This window comes from Rhinopithecus roxellana, chromosome 6 (genome assembly GCF_007565055.1).
Source record: "Rhinopithecus roxellana isolate Shanxi Qingling chromosome 6, ASM756505v1, whole genome shotgun sequence".
Lineage (NCBI taxonomy): Eukaryota > Metazoa > Chordata > Mammalia > Primates > Cercopithecidae > Rhinopithecus > Rhinopithecus roxellana.
Window position 1 is genome coordinate 106,041,445 of NC_044554.1, and position 27,521 is coordinate 106,068,965.

Here is a 27,521-nt window from a genome sequence, read left to right on the forward strand (position 1 = left end):
ATGTCTGTGCCCTCGGTGGTCACTCACAAGAAGAAATGCCCAACGTGGGGTGGAACTCAGTGTCACCAAGTGGATCAGGTTTTCCCGTTCGTCATTAGAGAGGCCACTTCATAAGGAATGAGATGTGGCCCCTGGGAGTCGTGTGCACTCAGGGGCAGGTGACCCTGGGTGTGTCAGAGGGAGCTCCCCGCTGAGCAGGGGGGCACCAGTCCTGGTCCCATGTCAGGAGGCTCCAGGGAATCATTGTCTGCAAGAAGATGAAATGGACAGAAGGTCAGGTGCACAGACATCTCCAGGGGGAGTGGACTGCAGGGAGGGCAGGTGAATCAGTGCTGAGTTCACGGAAAAGCAAACCAAAGAAACGAGACAGGCATTTAAGTCTAGGGGAGACAGGCTCTGCAGGAAAGGACACGGGAGAGGGGGTTGAGACCTAAGGAATCAGCTGAGAGAGTGGGGACAAGTAGGATGGGAGAGGACAGTGGCTTCATAGGATCTTTGCAGACGTCCTGAGGCTTTACATGATACACCTGCGTCATGGATAAAAAGAATGGAAGTTGGCCAGGCGTGGTGACTCACACCTGTAATCCCAGCATTTTGGGAGGCCGAGGCTGGCGAATCACCTGAGGTTGGGAGTTCGAGACCAGCCTGACCAACATGGAGAAACCCTGTCTCTACTAAGAATACAAAATTAGCCGGGTGTGGTGGCGCACGCCTGTAGTCCCAGCTACTCAGGGGAGGCTGAGGCAGGAGAATCGCTTGAACTCAGGAGGGAGAGGTTGCAGTGAGCTGAGATCGTGCCATTGCACTCCAGCCTGGACAAGAGTGAAATTCCGTCTCGAAAAAAAAAAAAGGGAAATGGAACTCACAAGAAGGAACAGAGTCTTACTCTTGTTGCCCAGGCTGGAGTGCAGTGGCGCGATCTCGGCTCACTTCAACCTCTGCCTCACGGTTCAAGTGATTCTCCTGCCTCAGCCTCTTGAGTAGCAGGGATTAACAGGCATCCACCACCACGCCCTGCTAATTTTTGTATAAAAATTACAGAAGTACTTTTAGTACTTTTTGTACTAAAAAGTAGAGACGGGGTTTCACCGTGTTGGCCGGGCTGGTCTTGAATTCCTGACCTCAAATGATTCTCCTGCCTTGGCCTTCCCAAGTGCTGGGATTACAGGTGTGAGCCTCCGTGCCTGACAAAGCCTGCTTTCTTTTTTTTTTTGAGACAGAGTCTTGCTCAGTCGCCCAGTCTGGAGTGCAGTGGCGCGATCTCGGCTCACTGCAAGCTCCGCCTCCCGGGTTCCCGCCATTCTCCTGCCTCAGCCTCCCAAGTAGCTGGGACTACAGACACCCGCTGCCACACCTGGCTAATTTTTTTTTTTGCATTTTTAGTAGAGACGGGGTTTCATCGTGTTAGCCAAGATGGTCTCAATCTCCTGACCTCGTGATCCTCCCGCCTCGGCCTCCCAAAGTGCTGGGGTTACAGGTGTGAGCCACCGCGCCCGGCCAAAGCCTGCTTTCTTAATCACCAGTGCCCTCCTGCTTCCTGTTGGATTCCTCCTGCAGCCCAGGCCTGGCCGATGGCTGGCATGCATGGTAGGGCTGTGTGGACAGGAGCTGCCCCGAGTCATCCTGTCTTTTGATTGTCCCCATCTTTGGAAGGAGAAAAGCATAAAGAAAAGGGACTTCGCCGGGCGTGGTGGCTCAAGCCTGTAATTCCAGCACTTTGGGAGGCCGAGACGGGCGGATCACGAGGGCAGTAGTTCGAGACCATCCTGGCTAACATGGTGAAACCCCATCTCTACTAAAAAAATACAAAAGGCTAGCTGGGCGAGGTGGTGGGTGCCTGTAGTCCCAGCTACTCCAGAGGCTGAGGCAGGAGAATGGCGTAAACCCGGGAGGCGGAGCTTGCAGTGAGCTGACATCCGGCCACTGCACTCCAGCCCGGGCGACAGAGCGAGACTCCGTTTCAAAAAAAAAAAAAGAAAAGAAAAGGGACTTCACTTAGGTCGTGGAAAAGTGCTGGCCCCAGCCCTGCCACTGACTCCCGAGAACCAGTGGCTGGCCCTGGTCTCCTGGGATCTCAGTTTACAAAGCTGTGAGCCAAGGTGGGGTGGGGTGGTCTGCCCAACGGTGGGGTGCTTGGTCCCACCCAGCAGTGCCTCCCTAGACCCCGTGGCTCCTCTTGGCCACTGGGGTCCCCAAGGTCCTCCCAGCCAGGAGCTCCTTGCTGGATTAACCAGCTGAGGGCGAATGTGGTTTCTAATTGTCCTGTGTCCCCCTCCCAATTCCCTGGGAAAGGCTCCTTTGCACCTGTCTGTCCCCAGGGACCTGAATACACTTTGCGTCATAATTAGGTATTTATATGAGATGGCCCTGGGGGCGACCGGGTGCTCAGAGAAACAAACAGCAGGGCTGGGGATCTTGGCTGGGTCCTATTTTATTTTGTTTTGTTTTGTTTTGTTTTATTTTATTTTATTTTGTTTTATTTTATGACGGAGTCTCGCTCTGTCGTCCAGGCTGGAGTGCAGTGGTGTGATCTCGGCTCACTGCAAGCTCTACCTCCTGGGTTCACGCCATTCTCCTGACTCAGCCTCCCGAGTAGCTGGGACTACAGGCGCCCGCCACGACACCCGGCTAATTTTTTGTATTTTCAGTAGAGACGGGGTTTCAATGTGTTAGCCAGGATGGTCTCAATCTCCTGACCTAGTGATCCGCCCACCTCGGCCTCCCAAAGTGCTGGGATTACAGTCGTGACCCACCGCGCCCAGCCGGCTGGGTCCTTTTTTTTTTTTTTTTTTTTTTGAGATGGAGTCTCACTCTGTCCGCCAGGCTGGAGTACAGTGGCGCGATATCGGCTCACTGCAAGCTCCGCCTCCTGGGTTCACGCCATTCTCCTGCCTCAGCCTCCCTAGTAGCTGGGACTACAGGCGCCCGCCACCGCACCCGGCTAATTTTTTGTATTTTTAGTAGAGACGGGGTTTCACCGTGGTCTCGATCTCCTGACCTTGTGATCCGCCCGCCTTGGCCTCCCAAAGTGCTGGGATTATAGGCGTGAGCCACTGCGCCCAGCCGGCTGGGTCCTTTATTTTTGAATAAAGATCTCACTCTGTGGTCCAGGCTGGAGTGCAGGGATGCAATTCCAGCTCACTGCAGCATTGAACTGCTGGGCTCAAGCAGTCCTCCTGCCTCAGCCTCCCATGTAGCTAGGACCACAGGCATGCACCACCATGCCTGGCTAATTTATTTTTATTTTATTTTTTATTTTTTTTGAGATGAAGTCTAGCTCTGTCGCCCTTGTTGCAGCTCACTGCAAGCTCCACCTCCCAGGTTCAAGTGATTCTCCTGTCTCAGCATCCCAAGTAGCTGGGATTATAGGAGCCCGCCACCACGCCCCACTAATTTTTTGTATTTTCAGTAGAGACAGGGTTTCACCATGTTGGCCAGGCTGGTCTCAAACTCCCGACCTCAGGTGATCCACCCACCTTGGCCTCCCAGAGTGCTGGGGTTTCAGGTGTTATTCACTGTACCCTGCTCATTCCTTTGTTCTCCCATTTCCTGTGTGTTGGGTTCAGCCCCAGTGAGCCACAGGAGACAGGGCCAGGAGTGGAAACTCTCAGGGTCGCGTGCAGAAACCCTGAGCACAGCAGCCGGGCGCCAGCTCGGCACTTCCCATCCCCTTCCCATTCCCGCCCCGTGGGTTCATCAAAGGAAGCGAGGCTGGTGGGTGCCTGGGCTGCTGTCCTCGATCTGGTTTGACCAAGGCAGTGTTTCCCGGGTGTCAGTGTGGGTGCTGGGCTGCAGAGCCCAGCAGGCCTGGGAGAGCTTCCCGCTGTGCTTTGAGGGTGCAATAGCGGTAAATGCTGCTCCTTAGAAGCAGATGGAGAGGGTGCTGGGCCGGGGGGTGGGTGCAGGTCCCCAACCCTACTCCTGGCTGAACCACAGAGGTCCGCAGCCCTTCCCGGACCCGGACCAAGCCCCTTGGAGGGGTCCAGGGTGGGTGCCAGGCCTGGGGTCCATCCAGGGTACAGACCCTGCCCTATCCTGAGCAGCCTGGTCGGCTCGTTGCTCGCAGGTGGTGGTACTCATGGATCCCGGTGAGGACCCAGAGGATGTGGCGGGCACACACCGGTCCCGGGAGCGGACCTTCATCTTTGACAGGGTGTTTGACCAGCACGCATCTCAGGTCTCCACCTGCCCCTGCCATCCCTGCATCTCCCTCTGGGGCTGGAGCCCCCTGGTGAGGATATGGTGGCCAGGCAGTCTCGGCCCCATCTTCTCACAGGGACAAGGAGAGTGTGCAGAAAGCCCATCCTGGGGGTGGCAGCAGGAGGCCCTTTCACAGTGCAGTGGCCACCAGGTTGAGGCTTTGCATAGGCTCGTTCTTTTTTTTTTTGAAACGGAGTCTCGCTCTGTCTCCCAGGCTGGAGGGCAGTGGTGCGATCTTGGCTCACTGCAAGCTCCGCCTCCCGGGTTCACGCCATTCTCCTGCCTCAGCCTCCCGAGTAGCTGGGACTACAGGCGCCCACCACCACGTCCGGCTAATTTTTTGTATTTTTAGTAGAGACGGGATTTCAGTGTTAGCCAGGATGGTCTGGGTCTCCTGACCTCATGATCTGCCCGCCTCAGCCTTCCAAAGTGCTGGAAGTGAGCCAGGCGTGAGCCACCGCGCCCAGCCGCATGCGCTCTTTCATTCATGCACTCAGCCCTTCATTCCACCAAGCGGCCCTGTGTTCTGTGGGGCTAGAGTGCAGCCCTGCCTACACACCCACATCCTGGCAGGGGGGCCGACCAAATGGAGAAGCAGGCGTGTTGTGAGCACACATGGTGTCAGCCAGAGCCTGCAGAGAGGCTGGACACTAGACCCCGGGCAGGAGAGAGCCAGAGGGACAGGGATCTGGGCAGAGGCTTAATCATGCCCATTTCACAGAAGAAGCCCCCTATAAGAAATTGCACGGTGAGGCCCGGAGCCGAGCGTTTGGACCCAGAGTCAGATCACACTCTCTCCTAGTCCTCCATGCTACCACCCTCTACTAGTGACAAACGCTGTCACCTGACCTCCACCTGGGAGGGGGGCCACAGAGGGGAGCCAGGACCCAGGGAGGGGTGGTGGAGTAAGAGGCACCCCCCACTGAGCGGGGCAGGTGGAATTTGAACCTGGCCTCCTGAACTAGGAGCGACAGACCATCACCAGGGTGAGCAGTAGGGGGATGTATGGCCCCAAGACAAAGCCCAGCAGAGGAGGAGTTCATGCTTCCTCCAGGCCCTGCAGCCAAGTGACCTCCCTTCCCATGGTGAAGGGTAAAATCAGGGCTCCCTGTGCCCTCTGAACCCCACCTTTAACTTCCTTTCTTTCTTTCCTTTCTTTCTTTCCTTTCTTTCCTTTCTTTCCTTTCTTTCCTTTCTTTCCTTTCTTTCCTTTCTTTCCTTTCTTTCCTTTCTTTCCTTTCTTTCCTTTCTTTCCTTTCTTTCCTTTCTTTCCTTTCTTTCCTTTCTTTCCTTTCTTTCCTTTCTTTCTTTCTTTCTTTCTTTCTTTCTTTCTTTCTTTCTTTCTTTTTGTTTTTTTGAGACAGGGTCTCACTCCATCACCCAGGCTGGAGGGCAGTGGTGCTATCTCAGCTCACCGCAACCTCTGCCTCCCGGGTTCAAGCAAGTCTCCTGCTTCAGCCTCCCGAGTAGCTGGGATTACAGGCACCTGCCACCATGCCTGGCTAATTTTTGTATTTTCAGTAGAGATGGGGTTTCACCACATTGGCCAGGCTGGTCTTGAATTCCTGACCTCAAGTGATCAGCCCGCCTCGGTCTCCTAAAGTGCTGGGATTACAGGTGTCAGCCACCATGCCTGGCCCCCATCTTTAACTTCTGAGAAGCCACGGGCCCAGGTGTGCACAGCTGTCCCCTAGTGATCAAAGATGGTTGCAGAACAGATCACTCCAAAGCCAAGTGGCTTAGAACTACCATTGATAATCGTCTTGCACAGTTCGGCTGGCTGACCAGGACCTGCTGGGCAGATTCCCACCCGGCTGCAATCTGATGTCAGGGGCCTGCAGTCTTCTGGGCCATTTGTCCATGGTGGTCCGTTCACATGCCTCTCAGTGGATGCTGGAGATGGCTTGGAGATCCGCTGGGAGTGTTGACGTGAGAACGACAGTCTCCTCTGTGTGGCTTGAGCCTCCTGAAAGCATGGCAGCCTGCGGGCTCCAAGAGGGGCCAGGCGGAAGCCACCAGGCCTCTGGGAGGCATGGCCTTGCCTCTGCCACCCTTTGCTGGCCAAGCCAGTTCTAAGCCTGGCCAGGTTCAAGGAGAGGAGAATGAGACTCAGCTTCCTAGTGGAGAAGTGGCAAAGAAGCTGTGGCCATCATTAACCTACCACCCAGGTCCTCTCTTGTCTTCCCACTGGAGCCTGGCTGCTGAATTCACACGGATAGTTTCTCGGGAAGGATGCTGGGTGCAGGAAACGGGCCTGCTTCGAACACCTGGGCCGCCTATTGGCACCAGGAGGTTGCCCCTGGATTCAGGACTCAGCATGAAGCTAGAGGATTTGCTCGCGACGGCAGCTCCAGCTGCTGTCTCAGAAAACAGCTTCTCTCACTCTCCAGATCTGAACGGCGTGGAAAGTTACAGGGACTCGATCGTTGACATTTATTAAGGCCAAGTGCAGTGGCTCACGCCTGTAGTCCCCACACATTCGGAGGCCAAAGTGGGAGGATCACCTGAGCCCAGGAGTTTGAGATCAGCCCAGATGACAGAGAGAGAACTCATCTGTACAAAACAATTTTTTTTTTTTAATTAGCTGAGCATTGTGGCACGTGCCTGCAAGTCCCAGCTACTTGGGAAGCTGAGGTGGGAGGATCACTTGAGCCCAGGAGTTCAAGACCGCAGTGAGCTGTGATTGTGCCACTGCACTCCGGCCTGGGTGACAGAGCAAGACCCTGTCTCAACACAAAACAAACACATTGTTTTTTTACTTACTTACTGAGTGGCTGCAACACACCAAGTGCTGTGTTCAGGGCCTGGCACACACTGCTTCAGAAGCCCCACGGCCACCCGATGACTCACACAGCAACAGGCCCTTGCTTCACAGATGAGGAAGCTGAGGCTTGGGGAGGCTGACGCCCTACCCGAGTCTCTACAGCTAGAGGGTTGTGGACCCAGAATTTGGTCCCAACCATGTATGTCCAAAGCCAGAGGTAAGCTATGCCGGCCTCGGAGCCTGTGCAGCCCGGGCACAGAAGTGGCCTCTTCCTTCTGCAAGCTCAGTGACCAACCAGGGCTTCTGGAACATTTAAATGAGACAAAGGCCCCGGAGGGGGCGCTAGAGATGCAGAGGAAGGGACTGCTGCTTCTATCAAGTCCAGCCAAACCTACACACCCTCATGCACCAGCCCTGGAGGTATCCTTGCTTGAATGCCCCTGTGGACAGGGAGATCACTACCTATCCTTCTAGTGCTGGGTATTGCTGCCTATGTCAACTTCTTCCAGCCTGAAACTTTCACTCCCTGGTCCTAGTTCTGTCCCAGAAAGAAGAGTCATGGTGCTCTTTCCAGACTCACAAGTCTGTTGCCACCTTGAGCCTTTTGCCACTCTCTTCTGTTCTCTTTTGAGATAGGATCTTGCTCTGTTGCCCAGGCTGGAGTACAGTTGTGCCATCACAGCTCACTACAGTCTGAACTCCCAGGCTTAAGCAATCCTCCTACCTCAGTCTCCTAAGTGCCTGGGACTACAAACCTGCACCACCATGCCGGGCTATTTTTATTAATTAATTAATCTATTTTTTGTAGAGACTTGGTCTGGCTGTGTTGCCCAGGCTAGTCTGGAACTTCTGGGCTCAAGCCATCCTCCCACCTTAGCCTCCCAAAGTGCTGGGATTCCAGGCGGGAGCCTCCGCACCTGGCCTCTTTACATTCTTTTTTTTTTTTTTTTTTTTGAGACAGAGTCTCACTCTGTTGCTAAGGCTGGAGTGCAGTGGTGCGATCTCGGCTTGCTGCAACCTCTGCTTCCCAGGTTCAAGCAATTTTTCTGCCTCAGCCTCCCAAGTAGCTAGGACTAGGTGCACACCACTACATCCTGCTAATTTTTATATTTTTAGTAGAGATGGGGTTTCATCATGCTGGCCAGGCTGGTCCCGAATTCCTGACTTCAGGTGATCCACCCGCCTTGGCCTCCCATAGCGCTGGGGTTACAGGTGGGAGCCACTGCGCCGGCCTCTTTGCGTTTTTTGGTTTCTCTCAATTCTTAGAGAAGGCCTGGAAAAAAGTCACATGCGTTTAGTACCTAATGCGTGGCAGGCCCCACGGAGGAGCCATCACATACCTTCTCATTCAATCCCTCGAAACCGTCCTCCAAGGTCAGCCTCGTCTCACATCGTGAGGCTCAGCACAGCCGCAGCAGTGCGCCCAAAGTCACACCTGCAGGATGGGGACTGAACCCAGGGGCATCCGGTGCCTGCGCTGTTTTTAGCCTTCCCTCGCCTGAGTATGGCCCTGTATCTGTCTGGAGGGATTGGAACCTGTGCAGACACCACACTCCTGTCCTCTCCAAGCGGCCAGGCCCCTTGTATCTGTCTGGAGGGATTGGAACCTGTGCAGACACCACACTCCTGTCCTCTCCAAGCGGCCAGGCCCCTTGTATCTGTCTGGAGGGACTGGAACCTGTGCAGACACCACACTCCTGTCCTCTCCGAGCGGCCAGGCCCCCTGTATCTGTCCGGAGGGATTGGAACCTGTGCAGACACCACACACCTTTCTCTCCAAGCGGCCAGGCCCCCTATATCTGTCCGGAGGAACTGGAACCTGTGCAGACACCACACTCCTGTCCTCTCTGAGCGGCCAGGTCCCCTGACTGTGGTGGGGCTGTCCGTGTGACTGTGGGTCCTCTGTCTCTCCACAGGAAGAGGTGTATGGTGCTACCATCCAGCATTTGGTGGAAGGTGGATCTCTGGGTACAATGCGACACTTTGCCTGTGGCCCCTCAGGTACCATCAAGGGCAGTGTCCCAGGAGTAATCGGGGACTGTGACAGCAGGGTCTTGCTCTGTCGCCCAGCTGGAGTGCAGTGGCATAGTCACAGCTCACTGAAAGCCTCGACCTCCTGGGCCCAAGTGATCCTCCCACCTCAGCCTCCCAAGTAGCTGGGACTGTAGGCATGTGCCACTGTGCCCGGCTAACTTTTGTAGTTTTTGTAGAGACGAAGTCTCCTGATGTTGCCCAAGCTTGTCTTGAACTCCGGGGCTCAACTGGTCCTCCTGCCTCTGCCTCCCTAAGTTCTGGGATTACAGGCCCGAGCCACCATGCCCAGCCTGGTACTCTCCTTCTCCTTCTCTCTCCTCCTTCTCCTTCTCCTTTTTTTTTTTTGAGATGGAGTTTTGCTCTGTTGCCCAGGCTGGAGTGCAGTGGCGCAATCTCGGCTCACTGCAACCTCCGCCTCCCGGGTTCAAGCAATTCTCCTGCCTCAGCCTCCCGAGTAGCTGGGATTACAGGCGTGTGCCACCACGCCTGGCTAATTTTTTGTATTTTTGGTAGAGACGGGGTTTCACCCTGTTAGCCAGGATGGTCTCAATCTCCTGACCTCGTGATCTGCCCACTTCGGTCTCCCAAAGTGCTGGGATTACAGGTGTGAGCCACCGCACCTGGCCTTCTTTTTTTTTCTTTTTCTTTTTTTTTTTTTTTGAGACAGAGTTTTGCTCTGTCACTGAGGCTGGAGTGCAGTGGCGCGATCTCAGCTCACTGCAACCTCTGCCTTCTGGGTTCAAGCAATTCTCCTGCCTCAGCCTCCTGAGTAGCTGAGATTACAGGTGCGTGCCATCACACCTGGCTAATGTTTTGAGCTCAAGTGATCCTCTTGCCTCTGCCTCCCTAAGTTCTGGGATTACAGGCGTGAGCCACTGCGCCCAGCCTCTTTTTGCTTTTGAGACAGGGTCTCACTCTGTTGCCCAGGCTGGAGTACAGTGGCGCAGTCACAGCTCACTGTAGCCTTGACCTGCTGGGCTCAAGTGATCCTCCTGCCTCACCCTCCTGAGTAGCTGGGACTACAGGTGTGTTCCACCACACCCAGCTAATTTTTGTATCTTTTGCAGAGATGGGTTTCACCACATTGCCCAAGCTAGTTTTGAACTTCTGGGCTCAAGTGATGCACCCGCCTCAGCCTTCTAAAGTACTGAGATTATAGATGTGAGCCACCACACCCAGCTCTTTTTTTTTTTTTTTTTTTTTTTTTTTTTGAGATGGAGTTTTGCTCTTCTTGCCCAGGCTGGAGTGCAATGGCTCCATCTCAGCTCACTGCAAACTCCACCTCCTGTGTTCAAGCGATTCTCCTGCCTCAGCCTTCTGAGCAGCTGGGATCACAGGCATGTGCAACCAGGCCCAGCTAATTTTTTTGTATTTAGTAGAGACCAGAGTTTCACCATCTTGGTCAGGCTGGTCTTAAACTCCTGACCTCAGGTGGCCCACCTGTGCCTTAGCCTCCCAAAGTGCTGGGATTATAGGTGTGAGCCACTGCACCCAGCTCTCTGTCTTTTAATGGCCAGCACTTCCAGGTGGAGCATCTCGGCCCACCTCCGGAGTCCCCCAACCCTGGCAGGTGTCTCTGTTCCTCCTCCAGGTGCGGGGAAGACCCATACCATGCTGTGTGTGGACGCGGAGCCTGGCGTCTACCTGCAGACCCTCGCTGACCTCTTCCAGGCCATTGAGGAGACCCGGGACACCACAGACTATAGTGTGTCGATGTCTTACCTTGAGGTGAGCCTGCCTTGGTTGCCTTGTCTGCAAAATGGGCGTGATGGCACCAGACGAAATGCAACTGTGACATCCTCACACTGTGTGTTCCCCCCAGAGGCCGGCTAGCCTCGTGGAAAGCCCCAGTCCCCAGAGTTGAGATTGCTCTGGAGGTTCAAAGCTTAGTGGTGTGGAAGTTCTTGGAATTATTATTATTATTATTTTTTTGAGACGGAGTCTCGCTCTGTCGCCCAGGCTGGAGTGCAGTGGCTGGATCTCAGCTCACTGCAAGCTCTGCCTCCCAGGTTTACGCCACTCTCCTACCTCAGCTTCCGGAGTAGCTGGGACTACAGGCGCCCGCCACCTCGCCTGGCTAGTTTTTTTTTTTTTTGTATTTTTTAGTAGAGACGGGGTTTCACTGTGTTAGCCAGGATGGTCTCGATCTCCTGACCTCGTGATCCGCCCGTCTCGGCCTCCCAAAGTGCTGGGATTACAGGCTTGAGCCACAGAGCCCAGCCTCTTTTTTTTTTTTGAGATGGAATCTTGCTCTGTCCCCCAGGCTGGAGTGCAGTGACACAATCTCCACCCACTGCAACATCCACCTCCTGGGTTCAAGCAGCTCTCCTGCCTCAGCCTCCCAAGTAGCTGGGATTGCAGGCACCCGCCACCACGCCTGGCTAATTTTTGTATTTTAGTAGAGACAAGGTTTCACCGTGTTGGCCAGGCTGGTCTCGAACTCCTGACTTCAGGCAATCCACCTGTCTTGGCCTCCCAAAGTGCTGGAATTACAGGCATGAGCCACCACGCCCGGCCAGTTCTTGTAATTTTTTTGCACCAAAGCTACTTTGCTGCCAGCCTTTCTGTTCCACCCCAGATTTATAACGAAGTGATCCAGGACCTCCTGAACCCATCCTTGGAATTTCTGGACCTCAGGGAAGATTCCAGGGGCAGCATCCAGATTGCAGGCATCACGGAGGTCTCCACCTCCAACGCCCACTAGGTGAGGGTCACAGGGGCCCACAGAAGGAGACGTGACTGAGCCACGGCAGCCACAGACACATCAGAGCTCACGAGGCCCTCCTTCAGGTTCACTGAGCAGAGACAGACTTGCAGTTCCCATGTTGTTTCCAAGTGTGGATTTGATCTGGGGGGTTGGCACCCTTGGCTCTGGCCTCCTGCCCAATACTCAGGGCACCGTCACTGATGGAGCCCACACTCTTCCCTCCGCCTCCAGTGGCAGGCTCGGGATCCTTTTCAACACAGCACTCCAGGGCCGGGCGTGGTGGCTAATTTTTGTCATCCTAGCACTTTGGGAGGTCAAGGTGAGTGCATTGTCTGAGCTCAAGGGTTTGAGCCACTTCACTCCAGCCTGGGCAGCAAGGTGAGACCCTGTCTCTACTAAAAATACAAAAATTACCCGGGCATGGTGATGGGCACCTGTAGGCCCAGCTACTCGGGAGGCTAAGGCACAAGAATCGCTTGAACCCAGGAGGCAGAGGTCGCAGTGAACTGAGATTGTGCCACTGCACTCCAGCCTGGGTGACAGAGTGAGACTCTGTCTCAAAAAATAAAATAAAGGCCAGGTGCAGTGGCTCACACCTATAATCCCAGCACTTTGGGAGGCCAAGGCAGGTGGATCACGAGGTCAGGAGACTGAGACCATCCTGGTTAACATGGTGAAACTCTGTCTCTACTAAAAATACAAAAAATTAGCCAGACATGGTGGCGGCATCTGTAGTCCCAGCTACTCGGGAGGCTGAGGCAGGAGAATGGCGGGAACCTGGGAGGCGGAGCTTGCAGTGAGCAGAGATCGTGCCACTGCACTCCAGCCTAGGCGACAGAGCGAGACTCCATCTGAAATTAAATTAAATTAAATTAAATTAAAATATATAAATAAAATACAACACAGCACTCCAGGCAGTCACAACCCTCCAAGCTGGCTCATGTCTGAAACCCGTTTGCCACCCCTGATCCTAAGAATCACTCCTGTAACATGGGCATGAGACCTGCAAGCATCTCCCGGTTGACTGTCTTTCCTTCCACCTCTGCTCTCTGAGCCACACCCAACGGCAGCGTGGGCTTCCTGAGACAGATCTGGCTGGGCATCTTGTTTGCTCACAAAACTTCAACAGCTTCCTATGGCCTCCAGAATGAGCATAGACCCAGCCCCTAATGACCATGTGCTCCAGCCATGCTGACACCAGAATCCACAGGCCCTTACCCTTGTCCCTCATGGGCTGGAGGTGTGGGGGAGCCTTCTGGCCTACTCTTGTTTTCTGTGTTTGTTTGTTTTTGAGATAGAATCTTGCTCTGTTGCCCAGGCTAGAGTGCAGAGGCACAATCACAGCTCATTGCAGCTTTGAACTCCTGGGCTCAAGTGATCCTCCTGCCTCAGCCTCTTTTTTTTTTTTTTTTTTTTTGAGATGGAGTCTCGCTTTGTCACCGATGCTGGAGGGCAGTGGCACTATCTCTGCTCACTGCAAGCTCCGCCTCCCAGGTTCACGCCATTCTCCTGCCTCAGCCTCCCGAGTAGCTGGGACTACAGGTGCCCACCACCACGCCTGGGTAATTTTTTTTGTTTTTTTTTTTTAGTGGAGACAGGGTTTCACGGTGTCACTGTGTTAGCCAGGATGGTCTCCATCTCCCGACCTCGTGATCTGCCTGCCTTGGCCTCCCAAAGTGCTGGGATTACAGGTGTGGGCCACCGTGCCCAGCCTTTTTTTTTTTTTTTTTTTTTTTTTTGAGAGGCAGTGTTGCTCTGTTGCCCAGGCTAGAGTGCAGTGGTGCATTCTTGGCTCATTGCAACCTCTGTCTCCCGGGTTCAAGCAATTCTCCTACCTCAGCCTTCTGAGTAGCTGGAATTACAGATGCATGCCACCACGCCCGGCTAATTTTTTTGTATTTTCAGTAGAGACGGGGTTTCATCATGTTGGCCAGGATGGTCTCAATCTCTTGACCTCGTGATCTACTCGTCTTGGCCTCCCACAGTGCTGGGATTACAGGTGTGAGCCTCTGCGCCCGGCCCGCTCTGTTCTTCAATAACAACAACTGTATCACTTTTCTCTCCATATATACTCTATAGTCCTGGCCTGAGGATAGTACACAGTAGGTGCCCGGCAGAGGCTCAATGGCATGATTTTTAAAGCTGCCTGCATGGCAAATGGGTTTCAGTCCATCAGCCAACTCCAGCAAATCAATACAACTGGCTGGAGTTCTGTACTGAAAAGGGTCCTGGGGCTGCTCTGGGCTCTGGAGAAGAGGTGGGTAATCCATTGGTGATGTCTGCCACGGGTAGAAGAAGGAGAGGGGGCAGTGCGAGTGTTAGTGTTAGGGATCTGCCATTTCTTTCAAGTCAACTCAATCAATCAGTTCTTTTTTTTTTTTTTTGAGATGGAGTCTGGCTCTGTCACTCAGGCTGGAGTACAATGGCGCGATCTCGGCTCACTGCAAGCTCCGCCTCCTGGGTTCACACCATTCTCCTGCCTCAGCCTCACCAGCAACTGGTACTACAGGTGCCCGCCACCACGCCCGGCTACTTTTTTTGTATTTTTAGTAGAGATAGGATTACCGTGTTAGCCAGGATGGTCTCGATCTCCTGACCTCCTGATCCACACACCTCGGCCTCCCAAAGTGCTGGGATTACAGGCGTGAGCCACCGCTCCCGGCAATCAATCAGTTCTTGCTGTATACCAGAAGTTGCTTCTATCTGACAGGGTCCTGCTGTAAGCATCCCGGCCACGGGGGCCCCACAGTTCCTTCTCTTGCCCAGGTGTTCCTCGAGGGCATATGTCGCCCCTGGCCTCCCGCCTGCCTCTGCCTCTGTCCTCAGATCATGCAGCTCCTCACCAAAGGCAACCGGCAGCACACACAGGAGCCCACGGCCACCAACAAGACATCGTCCCGTTCCCACGCCGTGCTGCAGGTCACGGTGCAACAGCGGAGCTGCAGCGCAGACCTGGTGGAGGAGGTGAATGCGGGGAAGCTCTTCATGGTGGACATGGCAGGCTCGGAGCGGGCATCCCAGGTTCCAGTCCCTCTTGGTTTGTTTGTTTGTTTGTTGAGATGTGCTCTGTCATCCAGTCTGGAATGCAGTGGTATGATCATAGCTCACTGCAGCCTCGGATTCCCTGGCCCAAGTTGTCCTCCTGCCTCAGCCTCCGGAATAGCTGGGACCACAGGCGCATGCCACCATGCCCAGCTAAGTTTTAAAAAGTTTTAGGAGATATGGAGTCTCACTATGTTACCCAGGCTGGTCTCACACTCCTGGACTCAAGTGATCCTCCTGCCTCGGCCTCCCAAACTGCTGGGGTTACAGGCATGAGCTACTGCACTTGGCTGCTGCCAGTCCCTCTGACATGCCTCCACCCTTTTCAAATCCATGGTAATTACTCACTTTGTGTCTGTCCCCCTTGAGGCTGTGAGCAGGACCTTGTCTGTCCTCCAGCCTCATCTTCAGCACCTAGAACAGTGCCTGGCCCAGAGGCGATGCTTGCTAGTTGCTTGGTGAGTGAATGAATCCTCGACAGGTGTGGGCGAGGCAGCCCACAGAGCCAGTGTTCACGGAGGGCGTCCTGCCTGCCGGGCCCTTCCTGGACACTCGAGACAAAGACGGACAGCACCCAGACTCGCCCTCCAGGAGTGCAGAGCCCCCCAGGGAGACAGACGTGTGAGCAGAGAATGATGGCACAGGGAGGCACATGCTTTAAGATTCCGGGTGCACAGAGGCCACAGGAGCCCAGAGGAGGAACGGGGTGGAGGTGGTGGGTGTCAGGGTCATTAGGAGATTGAGGGTACAAGAAAGAATGTTCCGGTTGTGGGGAAGGTATGTGCAGAGCTGGTGGGAGGATGGTGACATTCACCATGGTGTGAGGTGGCTGCAGGCCCAGCTCATCGCCACTGCTGGGGACCAGCGCCGACCCCCTCCCCTAAGCCCTGGCTCATCTGTCATTGGTCACACCTGTCGCAGAGGGTGGGCGTTGTGCTCACTGTCTGTTGCCCCCATGGCCTGAGCATTTCTCAAGGGATGGACCCAGCTAGGGCCAAGGACAGAGAAGTGACTGGATGAAGGTGGTGTCAGGATAAAAAGGACATTATCAAGAAGTGACATTTTCAGCTGGGCGCAGTGGCTCACGCCTGTAATCCCAGCACTTTGGGAGGCTGAGGCAGGTGGATCATTTGAGATCAGGAGTTTGAGACCAGCCTGGCCAACATGGCCAGATCCCGTCTCTACTAAAAATACAAAAATCAGTGGGGTGTGGTGGCACACACCTGTAACCCCTGATACCCGGGAGGCTGAGGCAGGAGAATTGTTTGAACTGGGAGGCAGAGGTTGCGGTAAGCCAAGATTGCACCACTGCATTCCAGCCTGGGCAACGAGAGCAAAACTCCATTTCAAAAAAAAGAAAAAAAAGAAGTGACATGTCCATGCCCCTTTAACACACCAGGCACTTAACATCTAGTCGTTGGTGCAGAACCAGGCGGTGGCCCCGTGCCTGTTTCCCGACGCAGAGGCTGTGACTCAGGGGCGATGTCACTCACTGTGCACAATGATATGGAGTGGTGGGAGGACCCGAGCTTTGAACCTGGGGAAGCCTGGCCCCAAACCTCGCCTCCCGCAGCTGTGATATTTATCCTCCAGTGTTCGCACAAAGCACTTTGTCTCGCTGGCGTTTGAGTGACTGCTGAGTTGTTTTGCTCATTCGGTCACTTCCTGCACGGCGCCTGGCCCTTCCCCTGGTGCTGGGGCTGCTGAAACCAGCCGGGCCAGGGGTCCAGCCTCGGGCTGCTCTAAGATAGAGAGAATTAGTAGGAAACTTGAGGTGCAGTGAGCCCAGCGGATCAGGAGATGGCTGCCGTGGAAAAGATTGCCTGTTACTGATCCCGAGAGGATGGGGCAGGACACACCACAGGCCACACAGGGACACACCAAGGTTGCTCAGGAGGGAGAGGAGGAGGGGGACATGGGTGAGAGCCCCAGGATAGTCAGGAGGGAGAGGAGGGGGATGTGGGAGAGAGCCCCAGGACGGTCAGGAGGGAGAGGAGGAGGGGGATGTGGGAGAGAGCCCCAGGACGGTCAGGAGGGAGAGGAGGAGGGGGACGTGGGGGAGAGCCCCCAGGATGGTCAGGAGGCTGAGGAGGAGGGGGATGTGGGGGAGAGCCCCCAGGATGGTCAGGAGGCCGAGGAGGAGGGGGATGTGGGGGAGAGCCCCAGGACGGTCAGGAGGGAGAGGAGGAGGGGGATGTGGGAGAGAGCCCCAGGACGGTCAGGAGGGAGAGGAGGAGGGGGATGTGGGAGAGAGCCCCAGGACGGTCAGGAGGGAGAGGAGGAGGGGGATGTGGGAGAGAGCCCCAGGACGGTCAGGAGGGAGAGGAGGAGGGGGATGTGGGAGAGAGCCCCAGGACGGTCAGGAGGGAGAGGAGGAGGGGGATGTGGGAGAGAGCCCCCAGGATGGTCAGGAGGCCGAGGAGGAGGGGGATGTGGGTGAGAGCCCCAGAATGGTAAGGAGGCCGAGGAGGAGGGGGACGTAGGGGAGAGCCTTCACGGTGGCTTTCGCAGGAAGGAGCAGGTGAGGCCGGGTGCACAGGCTTAGGGTTGGCTGTTTGGGTAATTTCAGCAGGTTCCAGGCCCTGGGGGCTGTCCCTGGTTATCTGGTAACTGGCCCTGGGTGACGAGGGCAGCCAGATGGTGGCCGAGTGTGAGAGCCCCACAGAGGAGGGGTGGGGGCGTGGGCTCTGGATCGGTTACTCTGTAGATGAAAGGTGTGCCCACAGGCGAGCCACCTACTGCCTCTAGGAACCGACTAGCCCTGGGAGGACCTGTCCCTCCAGGGTCGAGGCCCCAGATGTCAAAGCAGTAGTTTATAGGAAAGAAAAAGACAAAAAGACTCAGACAGGTGGGGGCGCAGACAGTTTCCTACAGACACAGCTGAGTGTGAAGGCGGAAACAATACCCGGCCCGGGCAGGAGCGAGGAGGCCGGCCCGGCCTAGCTGGGCTTGGCTGTGTCCTCTGGAGACAAGCAGAGACTAGCCTCCTGGGGTTTGGCTCTGCAGGGGGCACCAGGCAGGGAGTCCAGACCTTGCATCCTCGTCCTGGCTCTGCTCCAAATTGCTATGTGTTTGGGAGGCCGAGGCCCCTCTCTGGGCCTTGATGTTTTAGCCATACATTCAGCGGCCAGGTGGGCTGCGTTTGGGGGTGCTTGGCTCTCACAGACTATTTTTACATAGAAAAGAACTCACAAATGAGTTTGCTCCAGAGCACAAGGTCTCCAAGAAAGTCCCCAACCCGGCTAGGTGCAGTGGCTCAAGCCTATAATCCCAGCATTTTGGAAGGCCGAAGTGGGCGTATCACTCAAGGTTAGGAGTTCGAGACCAGCCTGGCCAATAGGGTGAAATCCCATCTCTATTAAAAATACAAAAATTAGCTGCGTGTGTTGGTGGGCGACTGTAACCCCAGCTACTTCAGAGGCTGAGGCAGGAGAATTGCTTGAACCTGGGAGGTGGGGGTTGCAGTGAGCTGAGATTGCGCCACTGCACTCCAGCCTGGGCAACAGAGTGAGACTCTGTCTCAAAAAAAAAAAAAAGGCCCCAACACTGTGACACAGACTCGTGACCCCTGGGCTCTGGCTGGCGCTGGCAGCTGTGTCCTGCCCGGTTTGGCTCCCGCTTGACAGAAGTGACAGCTGGACGCTTGCTGCTCGCCTCCCCAGCCTAGCTCCGTGCTGGCCTCTTCCACACGTTATCCTAGGGCGGCCTCACCACAGCTCTGTGACACTGGGATTATTGCCCCTTTCGCCAAATAAAGAAGCTGAGATGTAGTCTGGGAGATTCGTCTGAGATAAGTAGTTGAAGGCAATTTCAAATCACACTCCCAGTGACTCTAAAACCCACACCCTAGAAAAGAAATGCTAGTAATTTTTTTTTTTTTTTTTTTGAAACAGAGTCTCCCTCTGTCATCCAGGCTGGAGTGAAGTGGCACGATCTGGGCTCACTGCAGCCTCAACCTCCCACGCCTGGCTGATTTTAAATTTTTTTTTGTTTTGGGGAGATGGAGTTTCATTCTTGTTGCCCAGGCTGGAGTGCAATGGCACGGTCTCGGCTCACTGTGAACTCTGGCTCCTGGGTTCAAGCAATTCTCCTGCCTCGGCCTCCCTAATAGCTGGGATTACAGGCACCCACCACCATGCCCAGCTAATTTGTGTATTTTTAGTAGAGATGGGGTTTCACCCTGTTGGCCAGGCGGGTCTCGAACTCCTGACCTTGTGATCTGCCTGCCTCGGCCTCCCAGAGAACTGGGATTGCAGGCATGAGCCTCTGTGCCTGGCTAGTAATTATTTTTTCTGATTTCAAATGTGATATTACAGAAAGGGAAAGTGGGCCGGGCACGGTGGCTCACACCTGTAATCCCAGCACTTTGGGAGGCCAAGGCGGGTGGGTCACCTGAGGTCAGGAGTTCGAGACCAGCCTGGCCTGGCCAACATGGTGAAACCCCGTCTCTTCTAAAAATACAAACATTTGCTGGGTTGTGGTGGCGGATGCCTGTAATCCCGGCTACCGAGGAGGCTGAGGCAGGAGCATCACTTGAACCCAGGAGGTGGAGTTTGCAGTGAGCCGAGATTGCACCACTGCACTCCAGCCTGGGCGACAGAGCAAGACTCCATCTCAAAAAAAAAAGGAAAAAATGATCCACTGCCGCAGCAGCTGCACAAGGCGGGCATTTTCCCCAGCGCGGCTGCTTTCGGAGGCTTCCCCGTGTACGTGCATCGTCATTCATTTTGCACACAGTGCCGGGCGCAGTGGCTCACGCCTGTAATCCCAGCACTTTGGGAGGCTGAGGCGGGTGGATCACTTAAGGTCAGGAGTTCATGACAAGCCTGACCAACATGGCGAAACCCCGTCTCCACTAAAAATACAAAAATTAGCCAGGCGTGGTGGCGGGTGCCTGTAATCCCAGCTGCTGTGGAGGCTGAGGCAGGAGCATCGTTTGAACCTGGGAGGCAGAGGTTGCAGTGAGTCAAGATCGCACCACTGCATGCCAGTCTGGTGACAGAGCGAGACTCCTTCTCCAAAAAACAAAACAACAACAACAACAACAACAACAAAACACCATTCTGCACACAGCACCTTTGTGAACCAGGCACCTGCTGGTTTTCAGGACTCTGAGGACACAAGCCCAACAAGCGTGGCAGGTTCTGCCCTCCTGGAGCTTTCTTTCTTTCTTTTTCTTCTTCTTCTTTTTTTTTTTTTTTTTTTGGGACGGAGTCTCACTCTGTCACCCAGGCTGGAGTGCACTGGCGTGATCTCGGTCACTGCAAGCTCCGCCTCCTGGGTTCACACCATTCTCCTGCCTCAGCCTCCCAAGTAGCTGGGACTACAGGCGCCCGCCACCATGCTCGGCTAATTTTTTTTGTATTTTTAGTAGAGATGGGGTTTCACCATGTTAGCCAGGATGGTCTCGATCTCCTGACCTCGTGATCCGCCCACCTCGGCCTCCCAAAGTGCTGGGATTACAGGTGTGAGCCACCGCGCCCGGCCGGCAGGTTCTGCCCTCCTGGAGCTTAATTCTGATGGGGGAGCAGGTGGAAAAATCAGTCACTCAACATATCTAAGAGTAAGTCCATCACTGAATTAAGTGATTTGAGGGAAGTAAACAGGATGATGTGATGAAGGGCAGTGACTGGGGGCTGCAGTCTCCCCTTTGGAGATGAGGTCAGTGTGCTCCCTGAGGAGGGGCCTGATGGATGAGGATGTTTCAGAGGGCTACTCCCCAGGCGAAGCACACACCCTTATTTTTATTATAAAATGGGTTGGAACGGGGCACAGGGGTTCCCACCTGTAATCCCAGCCCTTTGGGAGGCCAAGGCAAGAAGATCGCTTGAGCTCAGGAGTTCAAGACCAGCCTGGGCAACGTAGCAAGTCCCTATCTCTACAAAAAGTAAAAAAACGAGCTGGGCGTGGTGGCACACGCCTGTAGTTCCGGCTGCTAAGGGAGCTGAGGTGGGAGGATCGTTTGAGCCCAGGAGGTCGAGGCAGCAGTGAGCCATAATCACACCACTATACTCCAGCCTGGGTGACAGAATGAGACTCTGTCAAAAAACAAACAGAATCCTGGAGCTGTTCTGCACAGACTTCCCTCTGATCTGTTTTTACTTTATTGATTGATTGATTGATTGATTTGGAGACAGAGTCTCACTCTGTCACCCAGGCTGGAGTGCAGTGGCATGATCTTGGTTCACTGCAACCTCTGATTCCTAGGTTCAAATGATTCTCCTGCCTCAGGTTCCTGAGTAGCTGAGATCATAGGTGCCCACTACTACGCCAGGCTATTTTTTTTTTTTTTTTTAGACAGAGTCTTGGTCTGTTGCCCAGGCTGGAGTGCAGTGGCACGATCTCGGCTCACTGCAACCTCCGCCTCCCAGGTTCAAGTGATTCTCCTGCCTCAGCCTCCTGAGTAGCTGGGACTACAGGCATGTGCCATGATGCCCGGCTAATTTTTGTATTTTTAGTAGAGACAGTGTTTCACTATATTGGCCAGGTTGGTCTCAAACTCCTGACCTCGTGATCTGCCCGCCTCAGCCTCCCAAAGTGCTGGGATTACAGGCACCCACCACCGTGCCCAGCTTTTTTTTTATTTTTAGTAGAGATGGGGTTTCACCATGTTGGCCAGGCTGGTCTCGAACTCCTGACCTCAGGTGATCTGCCCGCCTCAGCCTCCAGCGATTACAGGCATGAGCCACTGCACTGGCCTGTGTTTACCTCATTTAGTGATGAGTATATTTTCTTTTCTTTCTTTCTTTTTTTTTTTTTTTTGAGATGGAGTCTCGCTCTGTTGCCCAGGCTGTAGTGCAGTGGCGCGATCTCGGCTCATTTCAAGCTCCACCTCCCAGGTTCACGCTATTCTCCTGCCTCAGCCTCCCTAGTAGCTGGGACTAAGGCGCCCGCCACCACATCCAGCTAATTTTTTTGTAGTTTTAGTAGAGATGGGGGTTTCACCGTGTTAGCCAGGGTGGTCTCGATCTGCTGACCTCGTGATCCGCCCGCCTCGGCCTCCCAAAGTGCTGGGATTCCAGGCCCCGCCGAGTATCTTTTCAACACCTGCCGAGATCTCTGCATCGTGGCTTCAGTGGCTGTAGCGTAGTGCTCCTCCCACGGAATGCTCCATCCCCAGGGGGTTCATGAGTGTAATCAGTGCCTGAGAGCCCGAGCGCCTAGGGCTGGGGTAGGGTGGTGTTATTCCACCCTCTGGGCCGCAGTCCCCTCCCTGGGATGCCGGATGGGGCTTGGCGGGTAGGAAGGACTAAGACCTCCCCTCTCAGCCTGGCCCCTCGCTGCTCAGACACAGAACCGAGGCAAGAGGATGAAGGAGGGCGCGCACATCAACTGCTCGCTGGTGGCCCTGAGCAACTGCATCAACGCGCTCAGCGAGAAGGGCGCGGTAAGTGAACTTCTGGGACAGCAAGTTCATGCGCCTGCTGAAGGTGGGTGCTGCAGGTCCCGGAGGCTGGGCGCGGACCCTGCACTTACAGGAGATACCAGCCAGGAGAGAGGCCAGACCTGGATGAGGGCCAGAAAACACGGTAGATGCCATCTCTAGTCACTGCCTGACTCCCCTGAAAGTATGGTCCTGCTTGTGCTTGCATACCCCTAGTGACAGGGAGCTCACCACCCATCTGCAGCTGCCTCCCCATCATGGAGGGCTCTGACCGTGAGAAAACTCCCCTTTATTCTGAGTTGAATGGCGGCACCTCCATTCCATAGCAAGGTGGGATACGAATTAACACATAGGTAAAACGCTAGGCCAGGTGCAGTGGCTCACACCTGTAATCCTAACACTTTGGGAGGCCAAGGTGGGTGGATCACCTGAGGTCAGGAGTTTGAGACCAGCCTGGCCAACATGGGGAAATCCTGTCTCTACTAAAAATACAAAAAATTAGTCAGGCATGGGATTACACACTGGTAATCCCAGCTACTCGGGAGGTTGAGGAAGGGGAATCGCCTGAAACCAGGAGACAGAGGTTGCAGTGAGCTGAGATGGCGCCACTGCACTCCAGCCTGGGTGATAGAGGGAGAGTCCATCTCAAAAACAAACAACAACAACAATAAAACGGCAAATAAATGTTTCTGTAAACTTGACCCCTTGGTCCAATCTGCTTTCGTCAGAGCTGAAGTCAGACGGGGTGAGCCTGGAACGGGTCCCACTTCATCCTCACGGTCACCTCCCTGAGGGCTGAACCCTGGGTTCTGGCAGCAGCTGCCCTTTCCAGAGCTTGGAGCTGGAATCTCACAAGTCCTGGTGACAGCTGGGGCAGGGCCAGCACCCCTGGGCAGGCGGGGCTCTGAGGCTCCCCTAACCCCTACTTGGCGGTTTCCCCCTGAACAGGATGCCCTGGGCGGGAATAGCCGCACGGTGATGATTGCCCACATCAGCCCAGCCAGCACCTGCTTTGAGGAGTCTCGGACCACACTGCTGTATGCCCACAGGGCCAAGAACATCAAGACCTGGGTAAGGCGCGGGTGTTTGGACTTCAGATTTCTAAGTGTGCAGTCAGTGGCATTAAGTACATTCACGTCTTTGTGCAACCATTACCACCACCAATTTCTAGAACTTTCTCGTCCTCCCAAACTGAAGCACCAGGCTTTTTTTTTTTTTTTTTTTTTTTTTTTTTTTTAGACAGGGTCTGGCTCTGTCATCCAAGCTGGAGTGCAGTGACACCATCACGGCTCACTGCAGCCTTGACCTCCTGGGCTCAAGCCATCCTCTCGCTTCAGCCTCCCAAGCAGCTGGGACTACAGGTGTACATCACCATGCCCGGCTAATTTTTCAATTTTTTGTAGAGACAGGATCTCCCTGTGTTGCTCAGGCTGGTCTTGAACTGCTGGGCTCAAGTGATCCTCCTGTCTCAGCCTCCCAAAATGCTGGGATTACAGGTGGATGAGCCACTGTGCCTGACCTCTGCACCCAGTAAACCATAACTCCTCACACCCCTCCCCAGCCACTGGTATCCTGCATTCTACCTTCCATCTCTATGAATTTGAGGACTTGAGGTACCTCATGTACGTGGGTTTTTTGTTTGTTTGTTTGTTTGTAGATGGAGTTTCACTCCGTCGCCCAGGCTTGAGTGCAGAGGCACGATCTCGGCTCACTGCAACCCCTACCTGCCAGGTTCAAGCAATTCTCCTGCCTCAGTCTCCCGGGTAGTTGGGACTACCGGTGTGTGCCACCATGCCTGGCTACTTTCTGTATTTTTAGTGGAGACAGGGTTGCACCATGCTGGCCAGGTTGGTCTCAAACTCCTGACCTCGTGATCTGCCTGCCTCAGCCTCCCAAAGTGCTGGGATTACAGGTGTGAGCCATCGTGCCTGGCTGTAGGTGTTTTTTTTTTTTTTTTTTTTTTTTTTGAGATGGAGTCTCACTGTGTTGCCCAGGCTGGAGCGTGATGGCGCGATCTCAGCTCACTGCAACCTCTGCCTCTCGGGTTCAAGTGATTCTCCTGCCTCAGCCTCCCAAGTGGCTGGGACTACAGGCGTGTGCCACCATACCCAGCTAATTTTTTTATTTTTATTTTTTTTAGTGGAGACAGGGTTTCACTATGTTGGCCAGGCTGGTCTGAAACTCCTGACCTCAAGTGGTCTGCCCGCCTTGGCTTCCCAAAGTGCTGGGATTACAGGCATGAGCCACCACACCTGGCCGAGGACCTCACGTAGGCAGAATACACAGTATCTGTCCTTCTGGGACTGGCTTATTTAACTCAGCAGCATGTCCTTGAGGTCCATCCATCTTATAGCAACTCTCAGAATTCCTTTTTTTTTTTTTTCTTTCAGACAGAGTCTTGCTCTACTGCCCAGGCTGGAGTGCAGTGGTGCAATCATAGCTTACTGCAGCTTCAACCTCCTGGGCTCAAGTGATTTTCCTACCTGAACCTCCCGAGTAGCTGGGACCACAGGTATCAGCCACCACACCTGGCTAATTTTAAATTTTTTTGTAGAGATGGGGTCTTGCAAAAAAAAAAAAAAGAGAGAGATGGGGTCTTGCTATGTTGCCCAGGCTGGTCACAAACTCCTGAGCTCAAGTGATCCTTCTGCCTTGGCCTCTCAAAGTGCTGAGATTACAGGTGTGAGCCACCATGTCTGACCAATTCCCTTCCGTTTTCAGGCTGAATAGCATTTAGTTGAATTTTATAACAAACGCATGTTTGCATTCTTTCAAACGCATCCTTCGTGGGGCATTTCCTGCCGGGTCTGACTTTGGCTGCGTGTCCTGCCCCCGCTAGGTGAAGCGCAACCTGCTGAACGTCTCCTACCGCATCGCGCAGTACACGGAGGTCATCTCCGACCTGCGCAGGGAGATCCAGCACCTTAAATCAAAAATTGAGAAGCAAGAAAAGAAGAAGAAAAGTGAAGCCTGCATCCGGGACGCCCGAGGTGGGTAGGCCGAGCGGGGCGTGGCGCCCCCTGCAGGCGCAGCAGCACTGTCGCCCTCCCAGGGCTCCCAGGATATGTCCCTGTCCTGGTTATCCCTCCCTGTCTGAGAACCTGCTTCCAGAGAGCGCTTTGGTGGCCCCGCCCAGGCTTTAATTCCAACCTGGCCACTACCTCAATGTGTCCCTGACCCCGGGCTCTAATTCTTCCCTTGTAAATGGGGGTTGGATTCTTTTTTTTTTCTTTAGAGACAACGTTTCGCCCTATTGCCCAGGCTGGAGTGCAGTGATGCAATCATAGCTCAGTGCAGCCTCAACCTCCTGGGTTTAAGTGATCCTCCTGTTTCAGCCTCCTGAGTAGCTGGGACTAGAGGCATGTGCCACCACATCCAGCTCACTTTTTTTTTTTCTTTCTTTTTTTTTTTTTTTGAGACAGAGTCTCACTCTATTGCCCAGGCTGGAGTGTGGTAGCATGATTTTGGCTCACTGCAACCTCCGCCTCCTGGGTTCAAGTGATTCTCCTTCCTCGGCCTGCTGTTTAGCTGGGATTACAGGCACCTGCCACCATGCCCAGCTAATTTTTGTATTTTTAGTAGAGAAAGGGTTTCACCATGTTGGCCAGACTGGTCTGGAACTCCTGACCTCAAGTGATCCACCTGCCTCGCCCTCCCAACGTGCTGGGGTTACAGGCATGAACCACTGCACCTGGCCTGAAAACTTTGTTTTAATGACTGCAGTGATTCAGTCATCTGGATGCACCATAATTTATTTTGCCAACCCCAGATTGCTCGACATTTAAGGAAAAGGCAGCTCTTTCTTGACCACTGCCCTGAAGGTCATAGGAACAGACTGGACAAACTGTGCATGTCCAGGGTGGAGCCGTCTACTGGGGCAGGCAGGGAAAACCATTGATTCTGCTGGGCAACTATTAGGTAGGAACTTACTGTGGGAAACAGGAATGATTTTGCTCCATGGAGCTTCCATTCAACCAGGAAAGACAGATATGAAACATTTTTCACAAAATGTTACTTAATCATAGATGTGCCGAGCACTGTGAAGGAGAAGGTAGGGTGTCATCAGAGCAGGTGGCAGGTGGCCCAGAGCGAGGGTCTGGGAGTGTCTCACTGGGAAAGTGAGGTCTGAGCTGAGATGGTTGGTCTAGACTCAACACTATTTGGGTTCCTGAGACTCAAATCCGGGTAGCCTGACCCCAAGCCAGGCAAAGAGGGGGTTTAAATTCCTCTAAATCATCTATCCATTTATCCACAAGTCCAACCATCCATCTACCCATCCACCTATTTACACATCTACCTGCTCACCCATCCATCCATTTACCCTCTGTTCACCCATCTACCCATCCATCCATCCACCCATCCATCCTTACACCCATCCATTCATCCAACCTCATCCATCCATCCATCCATCCTCATCCATCCATCCATCCATCCATCCATCCATCCATCCATCCATTCACCCATCCCCAATCATTCATCTCCATCCATCCATCTACCCATTCATCCACTCATCCATCTATCCATCCATCATCCATCCATCCATCCATTCATCCATTCACCCATCCCCAACCATTCATCTCCATCCATCCATCTACCCATTCATCCACTCATCCATCTATCCATCCATCATCCATCCATCCATCCATCCATCCACCATGCATCTATCCATCCATCCATCCATCCATTCTTTCATACATCCACCCATCCCCAACCATTCATCTCCATCCATCCGCCTATTCATCCACTCATCCATCTATCCATCCATCATTCATCCATCCATCCATCTACCATGCATCTATCCATTCATCCATCCATTCTTCCATCATCCACCCATTCCCAGCCATTCATCTCCATCCATCCATCTACCCATTCATCTAGTCATCCATCTATCTATCCATCATCCATCCATCCACCATGCATCTATGCATCCATCCATTTTTCCATCCATCTACCCATCCTCAACCATACATCCTCATCCATCCACCCTGTATTCATCCACCCAACCACCCATCGTCCATCCATTATTTATCCATCCATTTATTTATCCATTCATCCCCAACCATTCATACTCATCTATCCATCTACCCTCCAGCCTCCATCCGTCCATCACTATCCATTCATTCTCTCTCCATCCATTCACCATCCACCACCCACCCATCCATCTCCATTCACTCATCCATCCATGAGCTTCTCTGTGGGCCAGACACCATCTTGGTGGGTGGGCATGGAGTTCAACCCTGACTTAGGTGGCACTGCTCCTGGTTCAGCCAGCTCCCTTCCTCCCCGCAGTTCCAATGCTGTCCCATGACACAGAGGAGGATAGCCACATACAGATGAACAAGATCTGGGCACAGCTCATCGGGGCCTTCAAGGAGCAGATGGAGATGTGA

At 53.9% G+C, this 27,521-nt stretch overlaps 1 pseudogene; it reads left to right on the top strand.

Moving 5' to 3' along the window:
* On the top strand, positions 1-27,521 carry LOC104664986 (annotated as a pseudogene).